Source organism: Suricata suricatta, chromosome 10 (assembly GCF_006229205.1).
Source record: "Suricata suricatta isolate VVHF042 chromosome 10, meerkat_22Aug2017_6uvM2_HiC, whole genome shotgun sequence".
Lineage (NCBI taxonomy): Eukaryota > Metazoa > Chordata > Mammalia > Carnivora > Herpestidae > Suricata > Suricata suricatta.
Genome location: NC_043709.1, coordinates 76,796,011 through 76,808,811, shown reverse-complemented (window position 1 = coordinate 76,808,811; position 12,801 = coordinate 76,796,011). Strand labels below are relative to the sequence as shown.

Below are 12,801 nucleotides of genomic sequence, written 5' to 3'. Positions count from 1 at the left end.
AACTCAACACATCTAAACCCAGGTTTAACATTTTACCTAAAAGATCCTCTCGTCTCCTCATCTCCATCATGAGTTCTACCATTCTCCCAGTCAACCAGGCTAAACTCTCGGCTTCTTGAACAATGTTCTGTCCAATCACTTCCAGCCTTTTGGTTAAGATCGAGTGCAACAATGTCCTCTCAACAATCATTATTCTTGAGTTTTAAAAATGCTTTTCTCCTATGTGCTTACTTCGATAAACTGTGACTCTAACACCAGAACAAGGCCTAAGCTGATTCCTCGTTAATAAAGTGCTTCTGGCTCCACCCCGCTAGCTCCTCTGGCCTGTGATGTTAATTCTGGGTAACACTCAAGTGTATGAGGTCACTGCCCTTAAGGAAAAACATTCAACAGCTCTCTTGGGTATGGAATAAGGTATCTTAGCCCAGAATTTAAGCCTTCTACAGTCTGTCCCCAGCTTACTTTTCCATCTTATTTTTTTTAAAAGAACCCCCTCTTGGCTGACTACATAAGAAGCACCTAGGGCATATTTTTTAAATACACATTTCCAGACCTCACCCAAGCCCTAAAAGCTTCTTAGGTGATATCAACATTTGGAATCTACCATACAGCATGCATTCCTGAATCTCATATCCATATTTAGGCTTGTGTTTTCCCCATGTTCTGGAGTAGACTCTCTTTTGCTCTCTCCCTTTAATGGGTGTCTATCCTACAAAGACTAGAATAAGCCTGGCTTGTTCCGTCTTCCCCCAATCATTGAAGCCATAAAAAACATCTCTTAGCTTTTGACTCCTGTAGTACATATTCTATCACACCTTTCGCATTACACGACACCACGTTTTCTTTCCTTGTTTTAAAGCTTTTCTTCATCTTCTCTGGCCCCCTTCCCTTCTTGTCTTTTCCCCCCTCCTCCTTTCATAAACAAAACATATGTTACAATGAGGTTTCCTGTGTAACCACTTGGTTTATGTTTTACATGTATCTTTTCTTGGATCTGCAACTACTGCTTTAGAGTAGGGATTATGTTCCTTCTTTTCCATCTCCCATGATATAGTGCACAAAGTAGGCACCCAATAAATATATGTTGAAAATATTTCATAATAGATAGTTTTGTGAGATACAATTGAGACAGTAGAAAGGAAATTCTGTAACATAAAAGACACAGACCAAAACAAACAAAAAGATCATGAAGGAAACAGACAGCTCTGGGAGAAAAATTAGCTTTAAAACATCGTTCACATCCTCAGAGAAACAGGAATAGATACTGAAACCATAAAACAAGAGGAGACAATATAAAGGGATTATCAAAGAAATGAGAAAACTTGATATTAAATACACACTAGCAAAAATAAAAAAGTTTGTATAATAACTGGAAGATAAATTTGAGGCAAATCTCCCAGAAGCAACCACAACAACATGAAAATAAAGACATGGTATATACATATGAAAGTATAAAATGTACTGGTAAAGGTAAGTATATATAGTAATATACCACCATACTTCAATATGATGATATATTAATTAATTATTTAATCTACTATATAAGTTAAGACAGAAGACAGAAATACAGAAAATAATTATAGCCACCACATTTAATGGACACAAAATAGAAAAATATGTAAATTGTGCAACCAGGGAAGAAAAAGAAATGGCATTCAAATTGTAAAAGAAGTAAAGCTGTCTCTGTTTGCAGACATGATGTTATATATAGAAAACCACAAAGACTCCAACCAAAAATTATTACAACTAATAAATGAATTCAGTAAAGTTGCAGGATATAAAGTCAACAAATAAAAATCAGTTGCATTTATGCACTAACAATGAACTATCTGAAAAAGAAAGACAGAAAACAATCCTATGAACAATAGCATCAAAAACAATAACATACTTAGAGATAAACTGAATGATGGAGATGAAATATCTATATGCTGAAAACTATAAGACATTAATGAAAGAAATCAAAGAAAACACAAATAAAAAGGAAAGCTACCTCATATTCATGGATCAGAAGAGTTAGTATTGTTAAAATGTTCATATTACCCAAAGCAATTTATAAATTCAATGTAATCCCTATCAAAATTCCAAAGGCATTTTTCACAGAAATAGAATAAACTATCCAAAAACTCATATGGAAACACAAATGACCCCGAGTGTAAAGCAATCTTGAGAAACAAAAACAAAGTGGGAGGCATCACACTTACTGGCTCCAAACTATACCACAAAGCTATAGTAATCAAAACAGCACAGTATTGGCATAAAAGCAAACACATAGACCAATGGGACAGAATCAGAAACCCAGAAATAAACCTATACACATGCAGTCAACCTAATACTAGACAAGGGAGCCAAAAATACTCAAAGTAGAAATGGTAATCTCTTCAATAAATGGTTATGGGAAAACTGAATATCTACATGCAAAAGAATGACTAGATCTCTATCTTCTATATTCATGGAAACTAACTCAAATGAAAAATTCCTAGAAGCAAACATAGGGAAAAAGTTCCATATATAATATCCAGAAATGTTCACTTTAAACATTTTTAATGTTTATTTTTGAGAGAAAGAAAGAGAGAGAGAGAGAGAGAGAGAGAGAGAGAGAGCGAGCGAGCAGGGAAAGGGCAGAGAGAGAAGGAGACATAGAATCTGAAGCAGGCTCCATGCTCCAACCTGTCAGCACAGAGACTGATGAGGGGCTCAAACTCATGAACCATGAGATCATGACCTGATCCGAAGTCAGATGCTTAACCAATTGAGCCAGCCAGGTGCCCCCAGGAATTTTCACTTTATATTCTCTCAGAAAACCACATAGATGACTTCATGTCATGACCTTCTCAGGATATCATGTCTGAGGATAGGCACATGATAACTAGTGATGTAATTTGATCATCAAAGCTTTCCTGGATGTCTCTAGTATATAATCACTTTTTCTCTCTTTTAGCTAATATGAAATCTGTGGAGAGACATTTTAAGACAATGGAAATATTGTACTTATTATAAAAAATTCCCCTAGGTTTGAAATCTACTGATGCATAGACCAATGGAATAGAATAGAGAACCTAGAGTTGGACCCACAAGTGTATGGTAAATTAATCTTACAAAGCAGGAAAGAGTATCCAATGGAATAAAGACACCCTCTTTAACAGATGGTGCTGGGAATGAAACTAGACCACTTTCTTACACTATACACAAAATAAACTCAGAATGAATAAAGGACCTGAATGTGAGACAAAAAAACCATCAAAACCCTAGAGGAGAAAGCAGGAAAAAGCCTCCTTGACCTCAGCCACAGCAATTTCTTACTTGACACATTTCCAAAGGCAAGGGAATCAAGAACAAAAATGGACTATTGGGACCTCATCAAGATAAAAAGCTTCTGCATGGCAAAGGAAACGATCAATAAAACTAATAGGCAACCAATTGAATGGGAAAAGATAGTGGCGATGACATATTGGATAAAGGGCTAGTATCCAAAATAAGGAACTCACCAAACTCCACACCCAAAAACCAAACAATCTAGTGAAGAGATGGGCATAAGACATGAACAGGCACTTCTCCAAAGAGGACCTCCAGATGGCCAACAGACACATCAAACGATGCTCAACATCATGCATAATCAGGGAAATACAAATCAAAACCACACTAACATACCACCTCACGCCAGTCAGAGTGGCTAAAATGAACAAATCAAGAGACTATAGATGCTGGCGAGGCTGTGGAGAGACGGGCACCCTCCTACACTGTTGGTGGGAATGTAAACTGGTGCAGCCATTCTGGAAACAGTGTGGAGGTTCCTCAAAAAATTAACAGTAGAACTCTCCCATGACCCAGCAATAGCACTGCTAGGGATTTACCCAAGGGATACAGAAGTGCTGATGCATAGGGGCACATGTACCCCAATGTTCATAGCAGCACTGTCAACAATAGCCAAATCATGGAAAGAGCCTAAATGTCCATCACTTGATGAGTGGATCAAGAAGATGTGGTTTATATATACAACAGAATACTACATGACAATGAGAAAGAATGAAATCTGGCCATTTGTAGCAACAGGGATGGAACTCAAGGGTGTTATGCTAAGTGAAATAAGTCAGGTAGAGAAGGACAGATACCATATGTTTTTACTCATGGGTCGAACAGGAGGAACTTAACAGAGGACCATGGGGAAGTTAAGAAGAGGGAGGGAGGCAAACCATGAGACTCTTAAATACTGAGAACAAACTGAGGGTTGATGGGAGGTGGGGGAGAGGGGAAAATGGGTGATGGGCATGGAGGAGGGCACTTGTTGGGATGATCACTGGGTGTTATATGGAAAACAACTTGACAATAAACTATAAAAATACTCAAAAATAAAATAAATAAAATAAAATCCATTGATGATCCTTGCTTTGCTGTGATGGCTGAAAAATAATGATCTCTGAAGTCGAGCACCCTCTGCACACTTACCACTAACACGTGGCATTGTACTGTAAGCAACAGTCCCTTTTCCTTCCCCTCCTCTTCTTCCTCACTCTCTTCCTCTTTTTCTTTTTTCCTCTTTCTTTCATCATTCATGAATTCTTATTTTTAAGAGTTTGTATTTCATTTCTGTACTTAAATATTTTGGCTTTTAAATTGTTCCAAAATTAGCCAGTGAGAACCACTTCAAGCTGAACCCTCTAAATTTATTACATTCCACATAATTTTTGGAGTATATTTTAATTTTCTAGCATAACAAAATGTTCCAGGCCTATCTTACACCAACTATTCCCCAGTCTGGAATCTGTCACTTTTATAAGAAGACCTAGAGGGAATGAATGATGTTGGAAATTAAGATCTGGGAAAAACACTGTTGAGTATGATGATTATGAAAACTTCCAGGATAATAGTTCTAATAGATTGAGTGTCAAATTTCACAAGAGCCAATAATGAGCAGGTGACTTTTCCCAAGGAACTAGTCGAGGCAATAAGAGCTGTCAGTTCTAAAGAGAAATATTCACTGGGAAGGGCTTCTCCAAGAAGGCTGTGGAGAAGGAATTTAAACTAAGCGTACCGAATCAGAAGGACTTAGATCAGTGCCTCTTAAGGCAGTGTAGACAGACTGCTCTTGGGTGTCACTGTGGCCAGCTTCACAGTGTTCATTCCAATATTCCCCTCTGTCACATTTGGAAGTCCCTTCCCCAACAATGACAGGTATATTCTACATTGTCAAGGTGTAGTGTTGGATATAAATCCAAAATGTCTGTCCCCTTAATTAAGTTATTAAGATCGTTTATACCTATATTTATAACCTGACAAACAAGGTTTTCAAGTCTATGATTAGTGCATGTATTCTGCATCTTTTCTTTCATCTCCCACCAGCATCTGCAGAAGTTCCTGCAGTTGGCCCACTAATAAGTGGTATTCCATGAAGCGTAACCATCTTTACTTAAAGCGGTTGTCTCCCATCGTTTTAGTTAAAGGAATTATAGCTTTGCTTACTTTGCAAGTTTACCTTCCCAGATCAAAGGAAGAAGGTCAAAATAAACAAGGTCCCATTATCTTCTCTAGCTACTCTAATTTTAAATAAATGAATGATGATGATTCACTTCTCTGTGAAATGAGAATTCATTTTCTCATTCTAATGAAATAGAGCATATCAACTAATTGCTCAAATAACTAACATTTCCTCTTGAAGGTAAAAATTCTCTACATATTTTTGAAAATTATTAATTGAAAGTTAATAACAAAAGGGATAAAATCAAATTAACCTTCCATCCAAACAATATGACAATCACTCAATATTTTTTTTTGAGAGAGAGAAAAAGCACGAGCAGGGGGCAGTCAGAGACAGAGGGAGACACAGAATCCAAAGACAGGCTCCAGGCTCTAAGCTAGTTGTCAGCACAGTCTGACGCAGGGCTCGACCCACAAACCATAAGATCATGACCTGAGCTAAACCCCAAAGCTCAACTAACTGAGCCATGCAGGCACCCCTGATTCTTTTAACTCAGTGTCTATAGGTACATCTTTTCTTGCCATGAAGGCAAACACAATTGAATATTCTCTACTTTTCAATTAAAAACGTTTCCCCACTTTGCCATATAGGCTTTATAATCATCTTAAAATCATATAATATTGTAATAGGTGAATGCCAATATTCTAGACAATTTCCTTATTCTTAAGGCTTTTCACTGCTACAAACAACTTGCAATTGATATCTTCATATATAAAATTTTTTTAAAAATCACCTCATACCAAATCTCCTAGAATAGAGACTAGTAGAGTAGAGCTTGATTTTATTAGAAATTAAGAAAGGCTACAATGTTAATGAGCTAAAAGTCCAACTCAGGAAGATAGAAGAACCATAGAATTCACTCAGGGAAATGGGAAATGAATATGAGAAGAGAAATTAATAAAATACCATAAATTATATCAAACCAAAACTAGTTAGTTCTAATCAAGGTGTATTATGCCAAAATAATTTTTAAAATGCAAAGAAAACTCTAAGAAACAATATCAGGAATGAAATCAGAAACAAAGCTATGGCTAGAGTTTATAGTATAATATTTTTCTTGTAGAATTAAACTATTTTCTTCTCCAAAATAACCACATATTGCAGGATGTATATTTGTGATTGATTGATTGCCTGGTTGATTGATTTTACGTTTGGGAATTTAAAAGCATTTTTTAAACACTAGTGGAGAATCAATATTCTACTAATTGTTGTAATAAATCCAAAATAGGTAAACATTTCCATAAAGAATTAGCAGTACCAAGCTTGCTGATATTCCCTGGAAAGAAAGATATCCATCTATGACTTTGGAATTCCCTCTTGATATATTGGGATAATGGAAAAACCTGTACTGGAGTGAAATTTAGCTTACTCCTTAACAGGAATCTAATAATATACGCCTGGCTCAATTACTGTCATCCCTTTCCCCCATATTATCCCAAAGGTTCTACAAAGATTACAGAAACTATGGCTCCAGAGAATTACACACTCCTCCTCTTGCTAGCATTTTCCAAATAACTTACCCCTGGAAGATTTATCATTTTTGAAATATCTTCCTCCATAAAGAGTAAACTCTGCCTCCATATTCCTCTAAGTTTTTGCACTTTTGACGTAAATAACTCAGAAATGGAATTACATCCCCTATTTGCAAGTGCAGAACAACAAATGATGGTAGACCAGGAGCTAAGTCACTCATAAATCAGGCTGAAAGATTTTGGGGGTTTTTTCCCACTCCCTATTTTATATTTTCTTACATTTCATATATTCTGCCATGGAAATGTCAGCCTCTCAGTACAGGGCTAAAAGCACATGTTCCAAAACACACCACACAGAATTCAGAATGAGAAGAAATCTTCATTGATGTTGCCCTTAACAATGTCAGAATTAGAACTTTCATCCCTCTGTTCTCTCCTAGAGGCTTTAGTTTTGTCTCATGAGACTGAGAACAGGTGCTGCTATGTTTTATCCTTTTCTTGAATATCCTCCAATTGCTTTTTTCCTTAGGCATTCCAGTTTAGCAAAACTTTCCCTTAGTAATTTGCTATCTGAAACCAGTGGTAAGATTTCCTCATAATTATCCCTTCACAGAAATCCAGGAAGAGAATGATTTGATCCTGACCCACCAGACTTCTTTCATAACAGAATGGAGGAAACTGAGAAAACACTGCCTGGATAAGTTATACCATCCTTGCCGGTCCATGTCTTGAAGAACTCATTGTTAGTGTTAAGTATCTGACCAGCTGGAGAATGCAAAGGAAAAGGTTAAACAACAGAAGAGCAGCCTTTTTTCAATTCTTCTTATGAAAAGTATGAGGATTATCAGTTAAACCTTCTGGAAGTAACAGCTGGGGCTAACATTTCATAGTGTTCTCATCAGAGTGTTGGCTAGAGACTCATATTATTGGGAAGAAAGGATGAAGGAAGGAAAGAGAGAGAAAGAGGGAGGGAGGAGGAGGGACGGTAGGAGGTAGGAGAGAATTTTCTGAATCTGTAAGAGTGATGATGAAGGAACCCGTAAGTGAATCATACTTACGGAGTAGAGTTATTCTACTCTTCAACTTAAAAATATATAGATATGAGTAACTCTTACATAGTATGGTTTAAGCAAAAGTGTTAGATTTTTTTTTAATGAAAAGAACAAATGAGAATAACAGAACCTAATTTGCCCAGTGCCCAAAACGTGTGGCAGTACATCCCTCTGGACGCTTCAGCAAGAGGGAAGGAACAGTGCTCTCGCCCATCTCCATCTCCTGACCTGCCAGACACACTGTCCTCACTCTCTGTTGGCCTCTCCGTTTTCTTTAATGCCCTGTCAACTAACTAACATCCTTAGGCCTGCCTGGCCCTAGGTCGTGCAGAAATCCATTTTCTCTCTTATCTGTATCCATTTCCTGTAAAGTCTCAGAGCTAATGCCTTTTAATTTTCCCTATTTCAATTAAGAATTTTTTAATGTTTATTTATTTTTCAGAGAGAGAGAGTGAGAGAGAGAGCAGGAGAGAGGCAGATAGAGAGGGAGATACAGAATCAGAAGCAGGTTCCAGGCTCCAATCCATCAGCACAGAGCCTAACACAGGGCTCAAATCCACGAACCATGAGATCATGGCCTGAATCGAAGTCAGATGCTTAACTGACTGAGCCACCCAGGCATCCCTTTCCCTATTTCAAAAAATAAGACTTCTTTCCACGTTCTTCTCTGTCAAAGCTCCCATACAGATGAGAAATGTTAACTTCCTATCTCAATCAAAGATTGAAATAATATTATCTTGGTATGAAAGTCCTCTGTGCAACCAAAGCCTAACATGTTCTGATGGTTACTGTGTGCTGTGTTCCGAATGTTGAGGGACCAGATGCAAAGGGCCATAACAGAACGAGATACAGTGAACACTCAATGTTCTGCTGTTATTATTGGTACTACTCAGGCATTGTCTAAAAGTTTCTGTCCCCGATGTATCACTTGTGAGTTAGGTGAAAGGCAGTGTGGGAAGAAATGAAGAACAGCCAGTTTCGTTGACAGAAATCTGCGGGCTCTCTACGTACCCACGCACATTTAAAAAGCATTCTTATTAACTCTGATGAGGATGAATAACAAAATCCAGAACAGTGAGAACTTGGACTGCTGCATTTCATTATTTTTCTCAATCCAAACATTTGTCTTACCAGTATCTTCTGGTATTTATTAAAATTCATACACATGTGTAGTCCACTGAGAGTTTTCAAAACATGTTTCTACTGCAGCTCCTTATCAACTTTTTTTTTTTCAAGAGGTTTCTCTGAATTGAAGGCTCTAATCTGAGGCCTTGGAATCTCTTTTCCTGGTCACCTCAGGATTCTCTCTTCTGACCCTTCACTCAAAACCCAGGCTGAGTGTGGCAACACTTAATTTCCCAAATTTCCCCTTCATTTTTTCTCCCCTCAAATGAGAAAACATTAAAAATATGTGCTGTATCCTTGATTTAATACATTTCTTCCCTATATCTGAAGGAATTTAAATCTTGCAATTTCTAGGTAATATTACATTCTAGAGTATTTTTTCAAAGAAAATACAATTTTTGATGTGCCAGATTGATATTTCCATTTGTTTGTGGAGAATGTTGGCATTGCTTTTTAATCATGTATTCAACTCCATCCCTGACTGTAAAAATGCTTCCTTTTGTTACTAAATTTTCTGAGCCAGACATCCATGTTCCCCACCTCCCTTCCCTCACCCCCTGGCATCTTATCTTGCACCCTTCCCCCTGTCACAGCCTCAGCTAATGCCAAGCAGCACCCAGTCTCAGGGAAAGAGTGAGGCAGAGGACTGGGGCAAGACACAACGTGTCCAGCAGTGACCCTCGGGTCAAGTAAGAATAACTCCCGTTCTCTGGTGGCATCGAGGCCACATGAGATGCAGAGCACCTGGGCCACAGGTTTGCTATCAGTAAGACCAGAGTTTGAGTCAGATGAAGGTCTGCTCACTTGAACCATTTTGTTCTCTATTCAATCAAGTCCTGCCACTCACGAGGCCACACTCACATCATCATTGCTCCCCATGCCCAGCACCACGGATGACCTTTGTGGTCTGAGTATTTTGTTGTGCTGTGTTCTTTAGGATGGTCCAGTTTCTGCATAACAATAAGCCTAGTTGGCCAGGGGGCACTGTGTTCATCACAGCTGCAGATGAGGCGGACATTCTAATCTCTGTCCTGCCATTTAACCTGTTTACATTATTTGGATATGGGCCGGAGAGCACAGAGGCCAGGAGGATGAGGCCTGAGAGTAGCTCACTTGAACCCCAGTGGTTCCGTTCAAAGCCCTCCAAAGGTCTCCACCTCGTCTGACATGAAAGCCAAAGTCCTTACAGTTACCTTCAGGGCCCTACATACTCTAGCCCCTGCCATTATGACCTGAGCCCTACAATCTCTGACTTACTTTCATTTGCTCCACCTCAGCCATTTGGCACTTTGCTGTTACCCAGGGCCTTTGCACTTGCTGTTTGCTTTGTCTAGAACGCCCTTCTTTCAGATTGCCACATGGCCTTTTCCCTTATGACCTTTGGGTCTTTATCTTTACTCAAATGTACTTTTCACCAAGACCTTCTCTGACAGCCCTAATTTATAATTGCAATCACTACCTTCAGCATTCCCCATCCCCTTCCCTGCTTTATATTTCTCTGCCTCATTCACTTAATATACATATGTATCAGTCAACAGGTCCTTTTCTATTGGGTAAAAGCCCCATAAAGTCAGGATTTCATCACACTATCCTCAGTACCTTCAAAAGTACCTTTCATAAATAATAGTTGGATAAATGGATGAGTAAATGAGTTACGGTGAAGTTGGCTTTTATGAAACACCAGCACTACAATACGTTCCCTCTACTTTCAGTTCTTCTTGACAGGGAGATTCGTCAAGGGTAGCTTTTAGCACAAAACAAACTTGCTTATCGGTAAGAGGAAGTATTTTTTACATGAAAACAAATAACGTTTGAAGTAACAGTTTAGCCTCGACACTCAAGTCAGAGGCTGTGAAGGAAAGGAGCCCCACAAAGCGCTGACACATGGCTTCTCGACCTTGACCATATTGATGTTAGGGGCTAGATAGGTCTCTGTTGTGAGGACTGCCCTGGGTGATTTACGATGGTCAGCAGCATTCCTGATCTCCTGTACACCTAGGCTCCAGTCGCACTTTCGGGTTATAACAATCAAAAATGTCTCCAAACATTGCCACATGTTCTCTGAAGGACAAAATCCTCTTAATTGAGAATCGCTGCTTTAACAGGACTTTAGTTCAATAAAACAGATCGTAACGGACGTTAAATGATACTTCCCATAAGTACATATGATTCTCTTTATGATCAGTAAAATCACGGTGCCCAATTTACACAGACATATGAAAAACAAAACAAAACAAGACAAGGGAGTTATCATATTCAGTATCTGGTTAGCACATGGCAAAACATAAACTGTACTAAATTTGCTTTTTAGAAATCTCTCTTTTTTATTTTAAAATAACCCAAAGAGAAAATAACCTAGTGTTTTCAATTATTTGAGAGAGAAGAAAGATAGAAGGAAAAAACCCAGAAAGACTCATTCCGTTTAAAAATATTTCTTTCTTACATCCTGATGTGCTGGAGTCCACGCATGTACAACGAGGTCCGTGCTTGATCTTGATTTATTTCCATGACTGTTTTAGAGCTCTAAATAAAATTTTTAAAAATAAATATCTTCATGACACAAAACTAGATCCCTGTAGGTTTGTGGGAAGCACTCTCTTCACACACAAGAAATTAAATAATGAAATGCAATAATCATTGTCACGGAACCAGCCACTGCTTGCTCACAAAATGACCCATTTTCTCCCTGTTATTTTCTAAAGTTGCATGCACAGCGTATGCTGCTGATTCCAAAGTGGACGAAACTGAAATGTGTAATTTCCCTGCAGAGCTAACCTTGTGGATGAAAAGAGGATGAAGACGTCTGCAGGAAATCCCGGCGATTTCTATTACAGGACATCATTTCCCACTGGCTTTGACCTGTACAAAAACTGTGGTTTTCAGCTGTTCTCATTACAAATGAAGTTTGAAATAAAAATTTCTTATTATCGTTGGATCTTCGAGCAGTTGCCAAAGCCTGCACAGTGCCCAACGCCGTCATACCTTTCACAGTGTTACTGACGTGGTTACCTAGTCCAAGCGCAAATAAAGATGCAAGCGTCCGGGTGCTCCTTCACCCTTAGGGAGCCTGCTTCACAGGTTGAAGTTTTAATTACTAGAATGTCTTTCTTTATCTTCGGCTGAAATTTGCTGCTCGGTATAGAGCAACACACCATGGGGCTCTCCTGCCCTATGAAAGGTCTTCACATGAAGTGCTTTCTCTTACATTTTTCTTTTTCTCCAAAGAACAAATATTGTGTTGAATGCAACACCTATGAGGATTTGCTTTAAGTATTTTTGCTTGATTTGCAGTAAAGAAATTCTGCCTGGTGATTTTCAATGTTAATAGCAGGATCCTCATAAACTTGTTGACTCAGATTAGACAAAGGTTAATAGTCGCTGTCAACTGAAATACAGATTATACATCCAAAGATTATGATTTTATATTAAAATATTCCTTATGCTTTTAATTATCAAAAATACAACTGAACAGATATACCAAGTTCATGATGTAAACATAGAAAAAAGAGGTCTCTTTCCTCAAAGAAATTTCAATCTTGTTTGGGAGATTATATATATTACATTAGGAGATTTTATATATTAGGAGATTCCATATATTATATTAGAAGATTATATACTGATTAGGAGGTACTATGTATTAGGAGATTCTATATATTATATTAGATTTTACATATGTAAT

At 38.1% G+C, this 12,801-nt stretch overlaps 1 long non-coding RNA gene across 1 annotated transcript; it reads left to right on the top strand.

Moving 5' to 3' along the window:
• Positions 1–7,369: 7,369 nt before the first annotated feature.
• On the top strand, positions 7,370–12,057 carry LOC115305693. Its single transcript, XR_003914944.1, has 3 exons — positions 7,370–7,419; positions 7,559–7,777; positions 11,891–12,057. It is a non-coding gene; the product is annotated as an uncharacterized LOC115305693 (long non-coding RNA).
• Positions 12,058–12,801: the final 744 nt, after the last annotated feature.